At 41.4% G+C, this 20170-nt stretch overlaps 1 protein-coding gene across 7 annotated transcripts in view; it reads left to right on the top strand.

Annotated features, from left to right (window-relative positions):
• The window catches only part of Lpp (LIM domain containing preferred translocation partner in lipoma), a 596469-nt gene that overhangs the window by 118645 nt on the left and 457654 nt on the right, over positions 1 to 20170 (top strand). For 5 of the 7 annotated variants that reach the window (XM_052159118.1, XM_052159120.1, XM_052159119.1 and 2 more), the window contains one exon: positions 14217 to 14271. The exons of the other annotated variants lie outside the window; for them this stretch is intronic. The gene's annotated coding sequence lies outside the window, so the exon portion shown is untranslated. The remainder of the gene's footprint in view (positions 1 to 14216; positions 14272 to 20170) is intronic. 7 annotated transcript variants of the gene reach the window in all.

Genomic DNA, 20170 nt, shown 5'->3' with positions numbered 1-20170 from the left:
GAGGTGAAGGAAAAACTCCTTTTTTTTGCATGGTGATTAGGAAACAGGATGCGCAAGCCTGCTGTATGAATTTAAAGAGGTGCTCTTATGCTGATGCAGAACCTGGATGGGCACCTTGCAGAGTTTCATGCTGGCAGAAATGTTAAGCAGAAGAAGTTCTCCTTCAGCATATTAATGGACTTTGGGTTTGCATGAAGATGAAACTGTTGGATATGAGAGATTATGTCTCTATATTAAAAAACAAAACAAAACCCCAAATCAAACAACAGCAACAACAAAACAGCCCAACCAAAGTGCCTCCAGGCTTGAGCTCTGATCGCAGACTGTTTCCACTGGAGAGTCAGCATATCCTCAGCTGACAGGAAGGAGGGACAGAAATGCTCCTACTTCTTGCTGACTTGGACCCCTGCATTCAGGCTTGCTTGGAAGTGGCAAGTGCTTTGGAGTCCCTCAGAGTCTGAGGCACCTAGGCAGTCTAGAGCAGAGAATGTGTTTGGAGTTTCTTCTGTGGCAGCTTCTGAGTGTACTGTTCTCTTCTTGAAGACCTGCAGCAGAAGCAAACAGACTAGGCTCCTGTTTGTGTGGATGAGTCTCTTGATCCCTTGGGTCTCCGAGTTTGATGGTCTTGGTTGAGGTCTACAGAGTCTAGTGATACTTTTCAGTGTGCTTTATGCATCAGATACAGAGCAGCGTGTACATTTTAAGATCATAGAGTTGTGGATTCTCTACTTTCAGGAGACTCTGTGTATCCTACACCCCTTCCTCTACTTCACACACGTTTAGAAATGAAGCTTTTGTGGCAAGGCTAGCTTAGTGGACAGTGAAGGATTTTCCTCTTCCATCCTTCTATTTCTTCAGGTTTGAACGAAACCTGTTTCTTTTAGAAACCTTGAGAATATCCTTAAGTTAGATTGCAGCAGTCTTAGTACAAGTCTGTGACTTTATTTTGTATATGAATTACATCCCAGAATAATTATGAAGAAATTTAGTCTGCTCTTCAGTCAAAAGCTTTCCAAATTCCTTTAGGGAATCAAAGTAGTATATATTGCCATTTTTTTTAAACTCACCTTGATTTGTTTGGGGCAAAGTTGTATTAACTTTGCATATTAACAATGATGAACAGAAATAAGAAAGAATGATGATATAATCAGATCCACTAAACCCAAAATATATTTCCTCTTTACTTTGCACACAGTCTGTTTTTTGAGCCTTAAAAACTAATACTTCCTAAAATGTTGATTAGTGAGATATCCGATAAGAAATAACAGGGTACTGACAGCCCTGATTGTATAAATAGGCGTTTGGGATTGTGTTCATGGTTTGCTTGTCAGCACAAGAGAAGTGTGTGATTATGTTGAATGATGGTTAATTTTCTTATCCACCCATTTTAAAAATAAAGATATACAGCTGGAAGGCAGGTGCCCCAGAGGTGAAAAGGAGACCCACAGGATTACTAAATTCCAGAAAGGGTTGAGAGGAAGCAAATTCCACTTTAAGTGTTAGCATTTGTATCCTGGATGGATTCTGGTTATGCACTGGAGTTGGAGACTGCTCCTGGTACTTTTCAAAGAAGGTTTCATTTATTCTTTCTTGCTTTGGGGTGAGTCTAGACAGCTGCTCCTCCTCTTCCTTATAGGTCACGGTCTCATCCTAGTGGCCGGGCTTGGAGGCAAGAGAGGACTTGCCTCTGCGCCTTTGCAGGTACACCCTTCCTACACCAACTGTCCTCTTTGATTAAGTATCCAGTGAAACCAATTCACATGAACTCCAATTAAACTTTAATGAACAAGTGGGTGTATTAATATCAGCTGAGTAATGCAGGCAGCGCAGATTCCAGTGAGTCACTGCTCTGTGCAGCTCATTGCCCATGCACGGTTAGAGTTACTAGAAAGCTCCCAGCTACATTTGAGTGGATCTGGTCTGGGTCTTGTAATTCTAGCAACCCTCAGGGCTTGTTATTCATCTAGTGACAAAACCACAGTTATCCAGACCTCTGTTTTCAGAGCAAGTTTGGGGATGGCAGTCTTGTTTGCATCGACCAGCTAGGCTTTCTGTGGAGCAGTGCCTGTTAGGACTTTGAATTTTTTTGTCTTCTTCCTATGATCGCTTCCACTCCTTCAGTGACAATTCTTTTTCTCCTCCAAACCCAAAGGCACATGGTTTTAATTAGCATCCTAGTGGCTCACTTCCATCTGCATCTGCTGCTCCACCTCAGTCGATGAGTTCCCATGGCCACACCCCAAACAGTATGATGATCTTGGAATGGTGTACCTTTGTGAGTATAGCCCTGCTCTGGCTAGAGACTGAGGATTATATATCTTCTTCCTGGGAAAGATGCTAGTGAATGTGTCTTAGGGTTTCTGATGCTGCTGTCAAAGATCATGACCAAAAAGCAAGTTGGGAAAGGAAAGGATTTATTTGATTTACATTTCCATATCTCTGTTCATCACTGGAAGAAGTCAGGACAGAAAACTCAAACAGGGTAGGGACCTGGAGGCAGGAAGTGATAAAGAGGCCAAAGGATGGCACCTCTTACTGGATTGATTACCATGCTTGCCCAGCCTACTTTCTTATAGAACCCAGGACAGCCAGCCTATGGATAGAACTATCCACAATGGACTGGGTCCTCCCAGTCACTCACTAATTAAGAAATGTCTTATAGCTGGATTTTATGGAGACGTCTTCTCCATTGAAATTCCCCTCTTTCAGATAATTCATTTGTGTGTCAAGTTGGCATAAAAGTACCAGCACAAGATATAACACTTTCAGTTTGAGACCTGGCACATAAGATCTCCATAAATGTTTGTTGACTTGGATGAATAGAAGAGGGCTGAAAATGGAAGATGTGGAGATGATTGGGTTCAGTCATTGATAATTCAGGAGTTCTTAGTCCTTTAGACATTGGACTTACATAGATTTAGAATGTCTTTGTAACCTCAGAGTGACAGAGAAAAGAAACTTGGAAGGGGTAATGTGCAGTGAGGATTTAAAGAACAAATTCCAGAATCCGGCTGCATGTGAGAAGGTGAGGGGTTGGGATGGGGACAGGAACGTGTGTGGGAAGGCGCTCCAGGAGCGTGAGCAGCAGAGGAAGCTTGAAGGAACAAGGCAGTGAACATTCAGTGTGTGTCAGAGCAGGAGATACCGAGAGTGCCACATCTCTGTGAACCATTGGCCACCGATCCTCATTCAAGTTCTGATGGCTGTTCTTTGTCTGATCTTTCATACTTACTGTAAACCAGTTAAAGGTGACACAGATGCCAGGTAGAGGGGGCTGTAGAAAGGCCTGTAAATCTTTCAGCTCAGGGAGCATGCCAGCATGGCAACCATTTGACTTTCTCTCAGGCAGTTCCTCCACAATAAGGGACGACATCTGTACATCCTGCAGCCTTGAAGGTCAGGGAGTATGCACTCCAAGGAGCCAGATAAGTCTCAAGGTTTGGAGTAAGGGACTGCCTGGCATTTGCTGCTCTACACAATCCAGTAATTCACACCTCCCTTCCTGTGAAGAACAGAGGGATCCCAATAGAAAGGGAAAGGCAGAAGGGTAGGAGATGTTCTGATACAGCTTGGCTTCTTGCCCTCCACTCTCTCCAATGTCAATACAGTTCTTTAGGAGAAAAAAACCTGGTGCATGGGACAGGAAGACAGGGCCAGCTTAGAAGCCAGGAGCCTGGGATGGTTTTCTGAGCAGAGGCTGATGTCATTTGGTCTGTAAATTAGGCTGGCAAATCTATTGATGCAACCTCAAATGAAGGACACACTTAGATTGCTGAGACTTGAGCAAACAAATGTTATGTAATACTGTCAAGGTCTGTGGCGCAAGGATCAAGCCCCAAGCAGAAGAAAACACTTCTCTATGCCAAACGTGGGGCATAAGTCTTCAGTATCAAATCTGAGTCTCCTTCCTAAGCATCTTCTTAGAGTCTGTCATGGGGTAAGAAATCCAAGGAGAGGAGGCACTCTTGGTACTGTGGGTCAAAGTGTTTAAGAGTGTCGGGGCTTGGAAGTTTGAGGGAAGCAGAGGGGCTTCTCCCATCGGAAACTGAATAGAATGATGATTTGCAAGGGGAATCGTACATTGCTTATAGACAACCCAGCAGTGCCTATTAGATTTTCAAAATGTTAGCCAGTAGTTGATCCATTCTTTATTTCTACATCTCTTGGGTGTAGACTACATTTGCATTTCGAAATTTTTCTTAGGTAATTCTGAAAATGTCCCGATTTTGAATTCACACTGAGTTATGCAGTGCTTAATGTGTCTGAAGGAGAAAGATAACTCTGAGATCATGGGAAGGAGAAGGCTGCAAAGGTCAGGAGGAGGGTGTGGTCCCAGCTGGAGAGGAAGCTAGAAGAGAAGCAGGGGAAAGAGGCTCTGCACCCCAACCACCTGCTCCCCCACCCCAGCCTGATCCCCACAGCCAGTGTTTGTTCTGCCCAGTGGCCCTTTCCCGTGCTTCCATGGGTGCGCCTTAGTTTCCACACTTGGCAGGAGACTGTGGGTGTAAGCAGAGTTGACCCTCACAGCAGTCCTTAGGTTTTCTTCAGTAGGCTTCAGTATTTCCATTAGGATCTCACCATTTCTTCTGAGCTCAAGTCCTCAGCAGACTGCATGAACTAGGCCTTTCCTCTGCAGGGGCACCTTAGATTTTTGTCAGAATCAGTTACTTCTTTATCAAAAAGTGCAGACAGGATAGATAATTGAGTTTACTACCCGAGGAAACCCCTTCCCCGGCACAGGACCCTTTCGGGTCTCTTTGAGAACACCATGTGGAAGTCTCATTGTAATTTGCAGTACTATCTTTCTTATTTGAGAACTATAGAATTTCTCTTTCTATCTTAGTGGGGATCACAGCCTCAGTAAATTCTAATGAAAAATCCTGTCTGGTAAAGGGGCAGGAAAGCATCACAGGCGGGCTTGGTGGTTCACACCGAGAGAACAGCCAGACTGCTGCCACCTGAAGTCCTCTATGCTGAGGAGCTGACTGGCTTTCCCTTGGTGTTACCTTGGTCTTTAAGGGCTTTGGACTCTCTGTCACTGACATCCTTTCTAGATCATAGACTCTGTGCCCGTGCTGGGCATCCTTATGGGGGGGTCATAGGAATCTTGTGACGATAATAGGCCTTGTGTCAGAACTCCCAAATGGCTTCAGTAGGGATGGGCTTTAAGGGGCTCAAGAGGGTGATAATGTGAAGGTTTCTGTTTTGAAGCAGGATTGTTAGAACTTTGAGGTGAGAAGGAAAAAAAAACAGTTTTGGTATCCTTTTAGAAACAAACAAACAAAATACCCCATCCATTTCTGACCAAAGTGAATGGACCTCGTACCCCAGGGTGAACCAGGAAACAGTCAGGCCTGTCTCTGTCCCACTGTGCTCTTGGATACTGCTCCATCATAGACAGCAATCAGCAGCAGCACCTCTCCTAGCCTAGTGGGTCAGGCGACTCAGTCCACGTGGATGTTCTCTGCAAGCATGCTTTCTTCTTTGTTGTTGGAAACAACATTGATTTTTGGCAAAGTGAGTCAAACACATCTTTGCAATTATGTTGCCTCGGCCTCTTTCAGAAAATTGACACACAGGCATACCTGAACACCAGTGGCAGTCACATTGAAAAGGAAATGCTACATGTTTAGATACATTTGGTTTTGCTCAGTTCCCTATACATGATGTTTTTAGTCTTCTATGTCATTTGATGTTCTTCAAAATGTGTCTTAATTGCTGGAATGTTGCATTATGTATTGCATGCTTCGTGATGCATCAGGATATCACTTGTTGTAAGTAACAGCTCCTTACCAAGAACGGACTTGCCTTAAGATCAGGTAGGGACATGTGACCGTATTCTCACTGGAGAAGAATTTGAAGTATTTTACCTCATCTCATGCCACCGGCTGCACTTTAGCAGTGTTTTTGGTAAAGAACTCGGAGAAGGATAGAGTTTGTACGTGTAGAAGTGATAACACAGAGAAAAGTCACAGTGAACCACAGTAGTCTGTGCTGTGTTAGTTAAGATAACATTAGTTAAAGAAGCTCCGAGACACTGGATGATTTGTCCAAGTTTACATGTCTTCTGTGTAGACCAGAGACTAGCTTGACTCTCAGGGCATTATTTTCTGCAGTCAGAAATACAGAATGCTTCAAACTCCTGATCTGTGCATGTCTGTCAGCTGTCTGCTTCAAACCTTAGAACAATTCAGCCTTATAAAATACCCTGCAGATAGCACAGGTTTCAACCCCTTTCTTGGGAGAGAGGGTTTTTGTACAAACATGATAAAGACAGCTTGTGGCATCTGGATAGAAGTTCAAATGTATAAACATCACCATGCATGGTTGGGTTTCTTCATTTCCTCTTTAACCTGACCGTAGTCTAATTCCTTATATCGCATGACCCCAAAGACATACTGGTGTTTTCCACAAGGTACATTCCAGGAAGGTGAACAGTCATAGAAATGAAGAAAATTTCCTCAAAATTCAGTGTGTTCTAGAAAGCAGAAAAATAGCTATTGTGATATCTTCTGCCAGGGCAGCTGTTATACCCGCAAATGAGCCTGGAATAGGAATGGCTTCTGAAATCCCAGCACATTCCTTTAGTTCTTAATTTTCCCATAGGTTTGAAGTTACTCCCTTTTTGCTGTTTTTTCCTTTTTAATCATTCAAAACTGTAATTTTGCTAACAACAGAATTCTGGGTAGGAATTCTTTTTAGTATAATTAAGAACAAAGAAGGAAATGACAAAGACTCTCTGCTGCGTTTAATTCTTATTTTATTCTTTAAACATTTAACTGCCTACCGTGTACTTTCTGCTGTGCTATCTGGCAAGGACATACCAGAAAGAGGTCAGTCAGCAAACTGACTGCAAGGGACGACTTTCACCTCTGTGGTCCATATAGTCTGTCTGTATTGAGCTCTTAGCTCCACTCTTGGATAGTGTGTAAAATACTTGAGTTTTCATGAGACGGTCCACAAGCAATGCTGTAGTCACATATTCCAATAAAATTTATTAAAAGAAAACCTGCCATGAATTGGCTTCTGCTTGAGGATAGCTCTTGCCTTCTAGTCCCTGATGAGAGTGTAGTGTAGTTGCTTAGCATTTGCTGTCAATTGAACACTGCCTATAATCACCTGAAAAGTATCTTAATTGAGTAACTGCTTCTTCCAGATTGACCTGTGGTCATGTGTATGAGGGATCAACATAATGTTAATTGGTGGACTGGACTTTGTAAGAAGGCAGTTAGGGCGTGACCATAAACAGGAGATGGAGTCGGAGGATGAGACAGGAAGCAGAGTTTTCCCATGGATCCTTTATGGTTACTGCCTCCAGACTACTCACTTGAGATGGTTTATGCCTTGGAAATTTAACTCGAATAAATTCTTTTGCCCCATAAGTTGCTTTTGCTGGGGGGGGGGGTAGGTTGTCACAGCAACAGAAACTAACCCAGAGTTCAGATTTTGCCTGGTTTTTACATTCTTTGGTATGTGATAGGTGCCTGATACGTGTTTGTTGAGTGCCTGTATTAATTACTACATGACAGAATGCATTTCAAGCCCTTCTTTGATGTGTAAGAGCTCGTAGGCAAATGGGAGGTGTAGGAAGCATGCATATATATGTGATTTGTACAGTATAAGAAACCATAAAGGACATGGAGGCAGAAAGAGGGCTGTGTGTGAGTTGGGGGAATTGGATGGTCCATGAAATGGATCTGGAAGATCACCAGGCAGAGACAGGAGAAGCGCATTGGAGGTGGGATAGCACTTAAAAGAGGCAAAAGAGGTGACAGTCCCCCAAATACTGAGTAGATCAGAAGTGCTCTAATGTGAGATTTCTGGCTTGTCTGATCTTCACAGTCAGTTGCTATTAAAACTGGATTTTCCTTGTGATCCTTACAGATTTGGGTTTTGTAAGGCAGCATTAATACTTGTAAAAGAGAATGATTTTGAGAAGTTATGCTGGGACCATTTCCCATTGGAAATAACATAACTATTCCAATAAACAGGATCAGTATTGAAAAATGGTGTCTAGACATATAGCTAACTCCATCCTTTCTGTGCCACAGAATGGATGAGTGCCTTGGTAGGAATCTACCCTTACCTGTCTGCCTTCATATGTTCCTTGATATGTTGGGAGCTCTTGCAGCCATTTCATGATAAAGTGGCATATTGAGTTAGGAAGGTAGACTTGTGTAGATTTGAGCGATGGTGTCAAGTTTGATGTAGCTCCTAGAACCCACTGCTTTTGGGTTCCTGGTTGGAAGACAAATGAAGTGGAGAGCTAATTAGAATGACAATTAGTTCTATCTTCATACCTTACCTTCAGTGAGGAGGTTAGTTTAATGCCCACATTTGTTTGTAGTGATCTCTGGAAGGACTGTATGGACTCTATGGACTGGAAGATGGCAGTCAGGAGGGGACTCAGGCCTATGAGGTAGGCTCTCAGTTGTTTGGATTCTGTTACTCACTTACCAACAGAACTTGAGAGATCTTGAGCATCCTTTGTTTTTGTAGTTCTATTGGCAGAAAATTGAAAGTATTGCAGAAGCACAGATAGACAAAGGTGCTGTCTCTAAAACTTCCTTTCGAAAGTAGTTGAATTCCCAATTTTGGCTGAGACCTTTCTTAACAGCTCTTCTGATACTTAAATGTCAGCAACTTCAAAAAGAAATGTCACTAAATTATCACAGGAAGAAATTGCACATTTATTTAGGTGGAAATATTTTAATTGACCTTAAATTTATAGTAAAATATCAAGAAATTTCTCTCTTTTAATAAAAAAAAATTGTTGTTGTTGTTTCTATACTGTCCTGTTTCAGTTTCTGTTGATATGCTCACTACCATGACCAGAAGCAACCTGGTGAGGGAGGGTTTTTAAAAATACAGGATATTGTCCATCATAAAGTGATGCCAAGGAAGGAGCTTGCAGCAGAGTCTGCTGAGTGCTGGTCAGTGGTCTCCTCTCAGGCTCGGGGTGGGGACTATACCTCTACTCTACTGTTCCTGTATCTTCCAGACTTGTAGCCCATCGCCAGCCGTGGGCTAGGCTTTCTGCATTAACTAGCAGTCACGACAATGCCCTGCAGACATCCCAACTGCCAATTTGTTGGAGGCTGTTTTCCTGTTCAGGTTCTCAATTCCCAAATGTTTACCTTTGACAACTAAGATTAACCACATATAAACCTTAGGAGATAAAGGTTTTATTTCTCTTAGACTATAGTTATTTATCGGGTCTTTGTTCCTTGCAATATGTGGTGAGTTCTTTAAAGTGGAAACATTTAAAATTTTTATCTCTGCATCCTCACAAAAGTTTGGCTTTGCTGGCCTTGGAAAATATATTTACTCGAGGGAATATGCTTAGAAATGGCCGGTTCTATCCTGGACCTCTCCTTATATTGCAGCCCTGAGCCCAGCAATAATTTAGTGGCATCTGACTTTGTGTCATGGTGTTATGGGTGTCATCTTGTGTCAGGATTAACAAGTGAATGAAACACCAGTATGGTGTGGTGATTGCATGCTTGCAAACCTGGTTCCTCTGGAGGCAAGACTTGGAGGACTGAGTTCAAGGCCATCCTGGGTTATATATCTAGACTCTTTTTCAGACCAGCTGATCTAAACAAAGAAAAGTATGGTTGATTTGCTGGAGCGTGCTACAGTTTGGTGGAATTACTAGCAAATGCAATATGTTACAGAAATTTGAACTAAGTACAGATCATCTATGCCAGAATGTGGAGACAGTTGATTTTGCCAATGGGAGTCAAGAGAGTCTTCAGCAAAGAGCATTTGAAATGAGTCTTCCTGTATTCTAGTCTATTTAGCATTGGTCTTGATTGTCAGTAAAAAAGCTGTTATACATATACACAGCCATAGTGATTTTTTTGTTGTTGTTTTGTAGTGAGTTCCCCTGAAGACTTGATAGTAGGGTAATTTTTATGTGTGACAAGACAAGAGAGGTACATGTTTCCTGATGTCATTTGAAGGTTGCTGACGGTCTGCAGACAGCAGCATGACCTGAACAGGACAGACAGTGTCAGTAGTGACATCGGCAAGAGTATCTTAGCTACGGATGTTCTTCCCTTCCAAGGATTTGCTTGTCCAGCCGCAGTTCTCCGTGGTGTAATTCCATCTCAGAGTTCTCTGAGAGTTGGATAGAGTTTTGGCTTTCAGGCCCACCAGTTCCGAATCTGACTCTGCTGCTTATTATGTGGTGGAGGGTAAAATGTTATTTACCTCTAAGCGATCTTGTACATTGAGTGTGCTGTATGCTAATTTTACTCATCTTTCCGTGTATGTGTGTGTCTTAAAAAGGGAGGGAGGGAGGGGGGAAGGGAGAGAGATATATTGATCAGTAGATTTGTTGGTTTGGACGTTACGGGTCATACTCATATTACCTGTTTTGATACAGGTTTTCTGTGAGACAAGGTAGAGAAAATAAGCAGAGCATTCTAAGTTTTGTTAGTCAACTATCAGTCCATATAACAGCTTCCGTACCGAGGGTAGGCATTTCTCCAGTGTACATGGAACTCAGATTTTTTCTTACGTATCTGGAAAAGGTTTTCAGTTTCCTCTGAGCTCACCATGTACAGGAGTAGTTTTCCACCTTTACTCACTCACTACCCTCAGGATGGCTAACATTTATATTAAACACCATGGCTTATGATAGAAACTTGGCAAGCTGAAGCAAGGACTAACTATAGAAGAATCTGGAACTCAGCTTCATGCTTGCTTACTTAATAGAGTGACCCTAGCATAGAGTGACTTTGGGGAGAACACCATTTTCTAAGAAAAACAAAGGATCTGGAACTCTAGAGCTTTAGCAGTGACTTGTAACAAGTTGCTTGTGAAACACCTGGTTGTTGATGGATGTTGGTGGCAGGGTAGATAGTCAGTGCGGATACAGCCCAGGTAGTGAACCAGTATTGATGCCATTGGGCAGTCCTTGGTGGTCTTGCTGTTGCTTGTGGATCACGGTGGATCATGGCGAAGCAGCTAAGAGGCAGTGGTGTGCAAATTATGGTCAGAAGCACATATGTGGACATCTAGGTTGCCTCTCCTGGGCAGAGGAGAGAGTGGAAAGAACCCATACTCTGGATTGAATAATTGGATTGAGGGCCTGACCATTCCCCCGAGTCTGACGGTTTCTCAGTAAATCACTTGTTCTTTCTGCACTTCTTTTGCTTCATGGATGTCTGGAGACAGTGAGTTTTGCCTCGTTTATTTCATAGCTTTCCTAGGCTGATTGAGCACCTGGGGACACAGTTGACAAATGACAGCTTTAGTCACAGAAGATTATGATGAAGGCAGTGTGCGCATGTGCTTTCCCTGTGGACAGACTGATGACGAGCTAGGAGTTTTCTATTTAAATTTAGCCGGAAAGCTGAAAGGCCATTGGAGGAAACAGGCAATATCCAAGGTTGTATTTGGCTTGCTTTCTTATTCTCCAGAAACTGTCTCCTCTCTCTGGTTCAGAGATACAAGTTGTATCAGTCTCAGTCACAGCTGAGCGAACAACCCAGTGAATGCCCTGTTACTTTGTATCTGATTCTTTTCCATGGCACGTGGCATGGGTGAGGTAACTGGATGTTTTGCAAATGGGCTGTTTGACCAAGGGGAAAAGTTGGGATTCGTTTACTGTAAATTGCAAGTAAGAAACAACAGAAAATTAAATATTAGAAGAACTTGGCTATCATGAAACCACATACTTTCACATCAGTAAAACGTGGAGTTCTGAGTTGACTGAAATGCGAAACTTCTTGCCGACCACAGAGAGTAAAATGGAGCACTTTTGTTTCATTATTAATACTATTGTCCTTAGTTCTTTAAATGAGAATTGAGAGCAACCATAACAGAAGTTTTTTTTCAAGAACAAATACAGGAGAGGAAAATAAACAAAATAACACACACACACACACACACACACACACACACACACCCATAATTTATCACTACAAAATGTAGTATTCAGGGAAGCATGGCTTTTATCTGTTGTTCAGTCATGAGAGTCTAGAAAAAGGCTATGTGTCCAACAAGAGAGATCTTTGCCCAAAGGCTCCCTAATGCCCTCCATAGCCCTTACACTAGAAGATGACAACATCATATTGTTCCAAGAAGGTCTGTGTTATCCCGTGATGTTTATGAGGCAATGAGCAGGTGGCCTGTGTTTCTTTACTGTCTGTATTGATGAGACACAGGCCAGGGACCCTTGGTGGCAGATGTGTAAAAGGTTATGGAGCTTAAAAATGAGTGGCCACCTGTCTGCGATGGAAGGATACTCGTTTGCTTGTCTCTTATATAGTATTGTGAGAAGTTGGCAGCATGGGGGTGAGGTGATCAATAGATGTGGGTTTCCATCCTTCTACCTAGTGACTTAAACTTAGGGGGCTCCCTTCTCTAGATGTTTGCTAGCTGTTCTCAGATAGATAGTTAGAATTTGTAATTACTCATTGACCTGTACTTGCTGAGGGGTTGGGATGTAATGCTGGCGGTGAGGAGAGAAGTTGACCAGAGTGGTCTGTTAGGTTTGTATGGCTGAGTAGAGTTGCCGCCCCCTCTCCTAACCAACCCCAGGGTAGAAAGGACCGGAAATTGGCTACTGAGCATAGATTTCTTGCCAAACCTTGGGTTAGGTGTGGTATTTTATTTAATTTTCGCAGTAGCTTGTAGCTGGGTCACTTTAGCTTGTTGTTCACACCTGAGGCAAGGAGAATAAAGAACTTCCCAACCGGGAAGACCGGTCAGCAGCTACAGAGGCCCTCAGCTGATACCTCGCTCATGCTTGTTCTGGTACCAAATATGTTGGAGAGAGCTGGATGCTGTAGTCTGTGTTGCTGTGTTCTCTGCCCTGTTTTCTCTGCATTCATGGGTATCTTATTGACCAGTCTTTCTTAAAAGAAAACAAAATGTTGATTTACTAAGCAACATAGAATATAGAATAAACTAAAAACAAACATGTAGAAAAATTTCCTTTCTTTTTTTTTGCTTTTATCAGAAAAGATAAATCCTTGTTACTTCCTAAGTACCCATCCAGGGATGACTAGGATTGTCTATGCGTGCGCGCGCCCACGCGCGCGCATACATACACGCACACACGCACACACAATCCAGTGCTGATGTCAGTGTAACAGTGCATCCTGCACCGTATTTAAAGTCTCTACAAAGGAATGTGACAAACAAGCCGCCATTCACCGTGCCGTCTTGTGTAGTCATGCACTCTGAACATGCCATTTGCGTGTCAGTTGCTAATATGTGGCGCCTTGTTTTAACTTGAATTTCTGTTTATAAGTGAATTTGAACACAATTTTGCATAGGCCGTACTGTACCTACACGACTTTTCATTTGGGCAGTTGCCCTTTGATTCACTTTTCATTGGGTCATTGAGTGGCTGCTTTTGATTTATTATAATGAAAATTTGGGGGGCTGTGGCAGTGTCCCAGCAGCAGAACACTGCTGATTTAGCACATCAGAAGCAGTGGGTTAGAGCCATGCACTCTAACATGCAGTGTCAAAGTTTACCAACTAGCTAACAAAGCATAACTCCTTTTTCTGTGGGGTAGGTGTAACACTCCACTCAAAAATGTTTGTAATTTTACTTGAAGATTTCAAAAAAAAAAAAAAAAACAGATGATGGGAGAGCACTTAGAAATATCATTGTCCTTTGTTATTATTAAACATTCCCCCAGTATTTCTTCCTTTTTATTTGATCTTTTATCTATTTTCTTCTTTTCTTCCTTCTCCTTGCCTGACCACTGAAATTATATTTTAGTAAAGATATTCTCTTTTATAGCTAAATTTCCAAGCGATGCTTGTCAAGGAGTCCATGACTCCACTTTCTCTCCACTGATGGAAGAGGCACCCCTGGGCCAGAGAGAAGACTCAGTTGTTAAGGGTTCTTACAGCTCTTGTAAAAGCCTCCGGGTTTCATTCCCAGCACCCTGGCTAGGTGGCTTACAACCACCTGTCACTCCAGCTCCAGGGGACTCAGTGTCCTCTTCTGGCTTCAAGACCACCTGAGCCAATACCGGCACACAGACATGCTCATAATTAATCTCAGAATGTTCTTTACAAAAGCCATGTTTTCTTCATATTTATTCTTCAACGCATAAATACTTATGATCTTTTATTTTTTAAATTTGTCATTAATTTTTACTGTATGTGAGTCTTTTGGTTGAACGTATGTCTATGCACCATGTATCATATATATTATGTTTAAATATGCATACTTATTTTGACAGGCCAGAAGAGGGTCTCTGATCTCCTGGACCTGGAGTTACAGACTTGCGCCACTATGTGAGTGCTAACACTTGATCCAGTCCACTGGGACTGAAGCTAGTGCTCTGAACTTCTGAGCCATCACTTTAGATCCAAGCATTCACTCTTAATGCTTGGAAGTATGTGTGGCAGTTTCAGCCTTTTGTCCCAGCCACCCGTCACCTCTGCGGCACACTTTCACTTTTTACAGATGGATACTATACTATAGTATCTGATGGAGTCACCTTATTCAAATTTAGTTATTTTTCCAGGAAACTTTTTGCTTTTAGTCCTTGCTTATTTTTCCATGAACTTTAGAATAAACTTGTCTAGCTCTAAAAATAATTCTCTGCTGATATTTTTATGGGAATTGCTTTCCACTTACTCAGAAACCATGTAAACTGTGCATTATAATATGCTAGTTGTTTTTCTGTTGTTAAAATCTTTTTGCGATGCTAGGGATTGTGCCCAGTGCCACATGATTGCTAGGCAAGTGCTTCACAGCTGAGCACTGTCCCCGTGAAATCTGGCATGTTCCCAGCAGCATATACATATTTCCTCACATAGACCTTGAATATTTCTTAAATGTTTACCTTCCTAGGTATTTCTGCCTGTTATAATTAAAATCATGCATTCTACTATTTAATTGTATGTATGTATGTATGTATGTATGTATGAATATATATGTATATGTACGTACGTACGTGTTAAGTCTTGAATTATACCGAGTTTCTTCTAGGCTATTTTATCAAATTTTTACTTTACTTGAACATTTTTAGGTAGATCTCTTTATGTTAGAGCTATCACATCACCTGCCCCAAACCTTTTTCTCTGTACCTTTAAAGATTTTCTCTAATCATGTTGCTGTCTTTAGAAGAGTATTCTTGATGCTTGCCTTAAAAATAAGAGTAAATATCCTGTTGCACTTGACTTCATTGGAAATGTTATTAATTGTGATGATGGCTTCTGGCATATATATCATGTTAAAAAATACGCACATTTATGTTGAGAGATTTTATTTTAAAACCGAAGCTGATTTGAAATGCCTATCTAAATCCTTTTTAGGTTTTTTTTCATTTAAAAATGGAAATCATACATTTAAAGAAAATGGCTATTTTTTTATTGCTGTGAAATAAAATTTCAAATATGACATGTTCATATTTAGTCAGAAATTTTGTGCATGTGCACAAGTTTGTGTGTGTGTGTGTGTGTGTGTGTATGTGTGTATGTGTATCTAGACTTAGGGAGTTAGTCTATTTTAAGTGATTTTTGTATTAATTTTTATGTCAGACTGCTTGGAACTTCTGTGAATAGTATGCATTTACTAACATTTTCCAGGTTTAACATCAGTGTAGTGCTTAAAATAGTATAAGTTAATGAACTTTTTTACTTGTTTTTAAAGCTAATTTAATATATTCATAATATATTCATACATATAACTTAAGTTTTAAAAAGTTATAGAATTCCCTCTGAAGCTACCTCAATTTGGTGTGTGTGTGTGTGTATAGCTTTATTCTCTTTAAAAGTTTAATATCTCATTTATGATAAATAGACTTGGTATGTTGGTATGTATGGTCTCTGTGGCCCTCTTGTTAGATTTTAGGAAACCCGTGTAGTTCACGTTTGTTATGCAGACTTTGTTATGTGAGGTTGTTTTATGCCCTCTCTGTATCTACTTATTCTCATCATACAATGTTAGAGTTTATAGCTTTTTATTTTATTTATCTGCTTCCCCTCTTGATTGATGTAGCCTAAGTTATTTATTTATTTTAAAAAATCAAATTTTGCCTTTCCTTTGGGTTTCCCTTGTTTTTATTAGCTTAGGTACATATGTTCCTTTTAAAATTTTCATAACTCCTGTTTTGCCTGGTTTCATTTTGTACATTTTTTAATTCTTTGTGTTTGATTTTCAATTCATATATTTTACATCTGATTCTTGGTACTCTGGTTGTGCATGTTGTGCTGTGTATAGTTAGTGTGTGTGTGTGTGTGTGTATGTGTGCGTGCCTGCCTAGGAATCTGGAGAGCAGAGCTAATGTAGGGTATCTTTACTTGGTTTTATACCCCCTTACTTTTTGAGACAAGCTCTCTTAGTGAATCTGGATCCACTCATTAGGTTGGGCTGGCTGGTGGGTGACCTTCAGGGATCTGACTGTCTTGGAACGCCCTGGCTAGTGCTGGGGTTATAGAACACTGTTTCCTACTTAGATTCTGTGTCCCTGTGTCCCACTTAGAATCTGGGCACCTAACCTTAGGTCCTCATTCTTGACACTTTACCAATGAAATAATTTCTCCAGCTTTATCTATGGTTTTAAATTAATATTAATTATAGTGTAAAATTTCCCCTGAGGTCTTCTTTAGGGAGCTTAAATGCACTAGATATTGTTTATTATTTTGTGTTTTCTGTTTGGTTACATGGCTGTACAGAGTTCAGCAGTATACAGATTTCAGGGAACACAGGACCTTATCTGTTTGACTATTTCTCATGTTCTTTAGATACCTTCATTTATTGAAGTGCTAAAATATTTTTGGATTTCTTTAGGCTAGGTAGATGGTTCAGTGGGTAAAGATTCTTGCTGGAAAATCCTTGTAGCCTGAGTTTGATTCCCAGAATGCATAGAAAGAGGACAGAACTGATGCCACCAAGTTGGCCTATGATTTCTATGTGCAAGACATGGCACAAGCACACACTTGAAGCACACACAAAAGCAACGCAAAAACTTACAACCCTGTATCTGAAGTTTCTGGATACTTGGTTATTTGGAGTGACTAGAATTCAGCCTGCCCCTCCCCCAAATCTTCCCCAATACGTCTCTTCTCCTATGTCCTTTGGGATAGCTTTCCCAATAAGGCTATTAATGTAAAGAAAAACAAGGAGAAGGAAATGTTTTCCATGTAAATAGATACATGCTCAAGGCATAGCTAGAATTGGGGCTGCTTCCCTTGTATTGCATGTCTGCAACCTTCCTCTTTCAGATACTCTCTCTAGGTACTGCTAATGTGGGGGCAGAAGGTAATGTTAGGTATGCTTCGTATCACTCCTTCACAGCATATTAATGGGTTTATTTTTAAATTCTACTAATATAATTTCTCCCATGTCAAATAGACCTGGATAATCATTCTAAAAGATTAACCCATGAAGGGAAAATACTTCAAGTAGAGTCAGGAAGCTGGGACTGGGTTGTTGGCAAAGATCACAGATTGGGATGATTCTTGGGACCTTGGTCACATTATATCTGGACACTTGATCCAAATCTTCCATTGTCCCAAGTCCAGCACAGGAAATGGTCGAACTGACTTGTGCTGGGAGAGGAATTGTAGTGAGCTAGGAGAGAACAAAACTTCAGCTGCTGGCCAGTTTTCTTCCTGATCTTTACCCATGATTCCTTCAAAGAACCAGCTTTAGTTCAAAACTGAAGTTTCATATGACAGTGAAAAGAAAATTGCAAAGAAAACCACTGACTGCATGGCACTGTGTGAGTTAGAGCTGTTGGAGAGACCTTGGTGCTGATGATCTGCTTCCTGTTCCCTGAGGAGCCTTCTACACCTTGCCCTACTGTGCACTTTCACAGGTACTTGGCATTCATTACCTCTTTTGGCACACCTAACAGTCTTCACTAAGGCACAGGCTGCCTGCTTGCTGATTTCACAGGGAATCTGTGATGTAGGTTCCGAGGTCTAAGAATTGCAGACTTCCATTCTAGTCTCCTGATGAAGCTGCTAATCTGGGTGCCAATGGTGGTTCTTCTTCAGGGACACCTGCCCACACAGCATGATTAGAAATTATAATGACGACAATGATGAGTCTTCCAGGACACCCACGTTTTTTTTCCCCAAGTTATTTTCTACTAATCGTTTCTACCATAATCAGTTGGAGGAAATTTTCTTTTTCCTTCTACTTTGAGTTTTTTTCTCTCCCTTTTCTAAGTCCACCCAAAACACTGGTGTAGATTAAAGGTTGCTGATTGCCATGATCAGCATGTCTTTATTCATGTCAGTGATTGTACATCTCTCAACATATGATGAGAGTATGCTGTACCACGAAAGAAAATATTTGGCATCAGGCTCCAGTAGTGCCAACTATGCCTGGCGAGATTTTGGTACAGGCTCCTTCCAGTCTCTGCAACTGTGCCTCCTCTTGTCCTAAATGGGCTTGGCTTCCAGTACTTTTATACTCAATGTATTAGGAGTGTAAGAATCCAATGAGGTTCTAAGTAAGGAATGCTTCATTAAGTCTACACCATTAATGAAGAGGATGGTTATTAAAGCTATTTTTGCATTATTGCCAGCTTAGCCTATTAAGGTTATATTTAGTGGAGTACAATCAAGGCGTGTAGGTGTGAGAACTGGGAGGCCAATTGCTATATGAAACCAATCCTGAGGAGGGGCAAGGTAGAACCAAAGAAATAGGCACAGTACTGTGTTAAAGGGCTTGTCATTGAACTGCCATGTTGAACTCAGAAAAAATAAATAATGCCAGAGGAGCTGGTACTCGGGGAGAAAAGCAGAATACAGAAAGAAAGCATCTCCATGAATAGGGAAAGGGAGGGAGCAGAGCAGGTGGTTGGAGTTTGGATGTGTGTTAGTGGGATGAAGATCTGGAGGCAACCCGAGCAATTAGACAATTAGAAAAAACGACAGCCTTGCCTTTGGACCTGTGTATCTGGAGTGTGGGAGGACAGGCAGACACACACAGGGTGGCTGTGGGGAAAACAGCATCCTCAGGGAAGATCCTGCTCCAAGAACGCTCTCCAGGCAGGACAGAAGTTGGTTCCAGAATCTGCAGGAAGAGCATCCTCATTGACTCTTCTTTCTGCTGGAGATTTGCATAGTGCTTGGCTTCCTATATCTGAATATATTTGAGGGGCTACCTTTACATTCAAAGTCTGAGTACTCAAGGAATTTCTAACTAGGGCTTCTAATGGGGAAGAGCTAGCAATGAGGAATTATGGTTTTCTCTGCTCCTCTGGAATGTTTTGGGCTCCATGTTATTTCTATGACACTCATTGTAAGAGAAAACATTTTTCTAGTGGTAGGATTAAAAAGCCCACTTAGTGCATAGGTAGATATTTTGCTTATAGTTCAGTGGGATCTAAATCTGTTTTCTAAACTTTTTTTTTTATTGGAACACTTTCACTTCTAAACTCAGCTAGGATGGATAAAAGTGGTTATAACGAAACTTTGAATATCTTTATGCATCGAGCCTTCATACTTTTGTTGAACTTTTCCTACTTGGTGCTTTTTTTCCAAGGATGCACAGAGAGGCTTGGCAAGAAGAAAGTGTGGCGAGTAGAGCTAGAGCAGTAATATGGTTTCAAGCCACAGAAGGCCTCAGGGTAAAAACCCAAGACTCAAACATGATGCTATCTGTATCTGTGGGCTTACTGCCTCTTCGTCTGCACCCCGTGGTCATGTTTGCTTTCCTCATCTTTACATGTGGCATGGAACAGTTTTGTAACCATGACGATTTGCCATCACAATGCTTTGTACTCTTTTGGTCCTCTGGTGTACAATGAGAGACACTATGTCTGAATCGTGAGAACAATTATAAAATTTATCTCTTCATCTTCAACAGATGCTGTGCCCTGCTTGTAGGCTGGGAGGGGGAAGTAGAGAACTGGAGATGGGCTGTCCAGCGTAACAGCCACCGTTGCCACGTGCTCTTCCTGAGTACTTGAAATTTGGCTAGTGCAACATGTTTAAAGGATGATAGTTTGGATGCATTTGTGAATTAAAATCTTAACATTTTTAAAAGTTTCTCGAGATTTCGTGGACATTGCTTGTAATTGATGTCTGTTGAGCAGTGCTTGGTCAGAACCCGGGGAGAATAGAGAGCACCGGGAAGTGACCTGTGTTCTTATGCTGAGTTCTAATAATATTGGCATTGGAAGGGAAAGCTTCAACAGTCATAATTTTCATTAAAAATATTCTGATTTAG

Source organism: Apodemus sylvaticus, chromosome 15 (genome assembly GCF_947179515.1).
Source record: "Apodemus sylvaticus chromosome 15, mApoSyl1.1, whole genome shotgun sequence".
In the NCBI taxonomy this organism is placed as follows: Eukaryota; Metazoa; Chordata; class Mammalia; order Rodentia; family Muridae; genus Apodemus; species Apodemus sylvaticus.
This window is presented reverse-complemented; position numbering and strand designations above follow the sequence as displayed.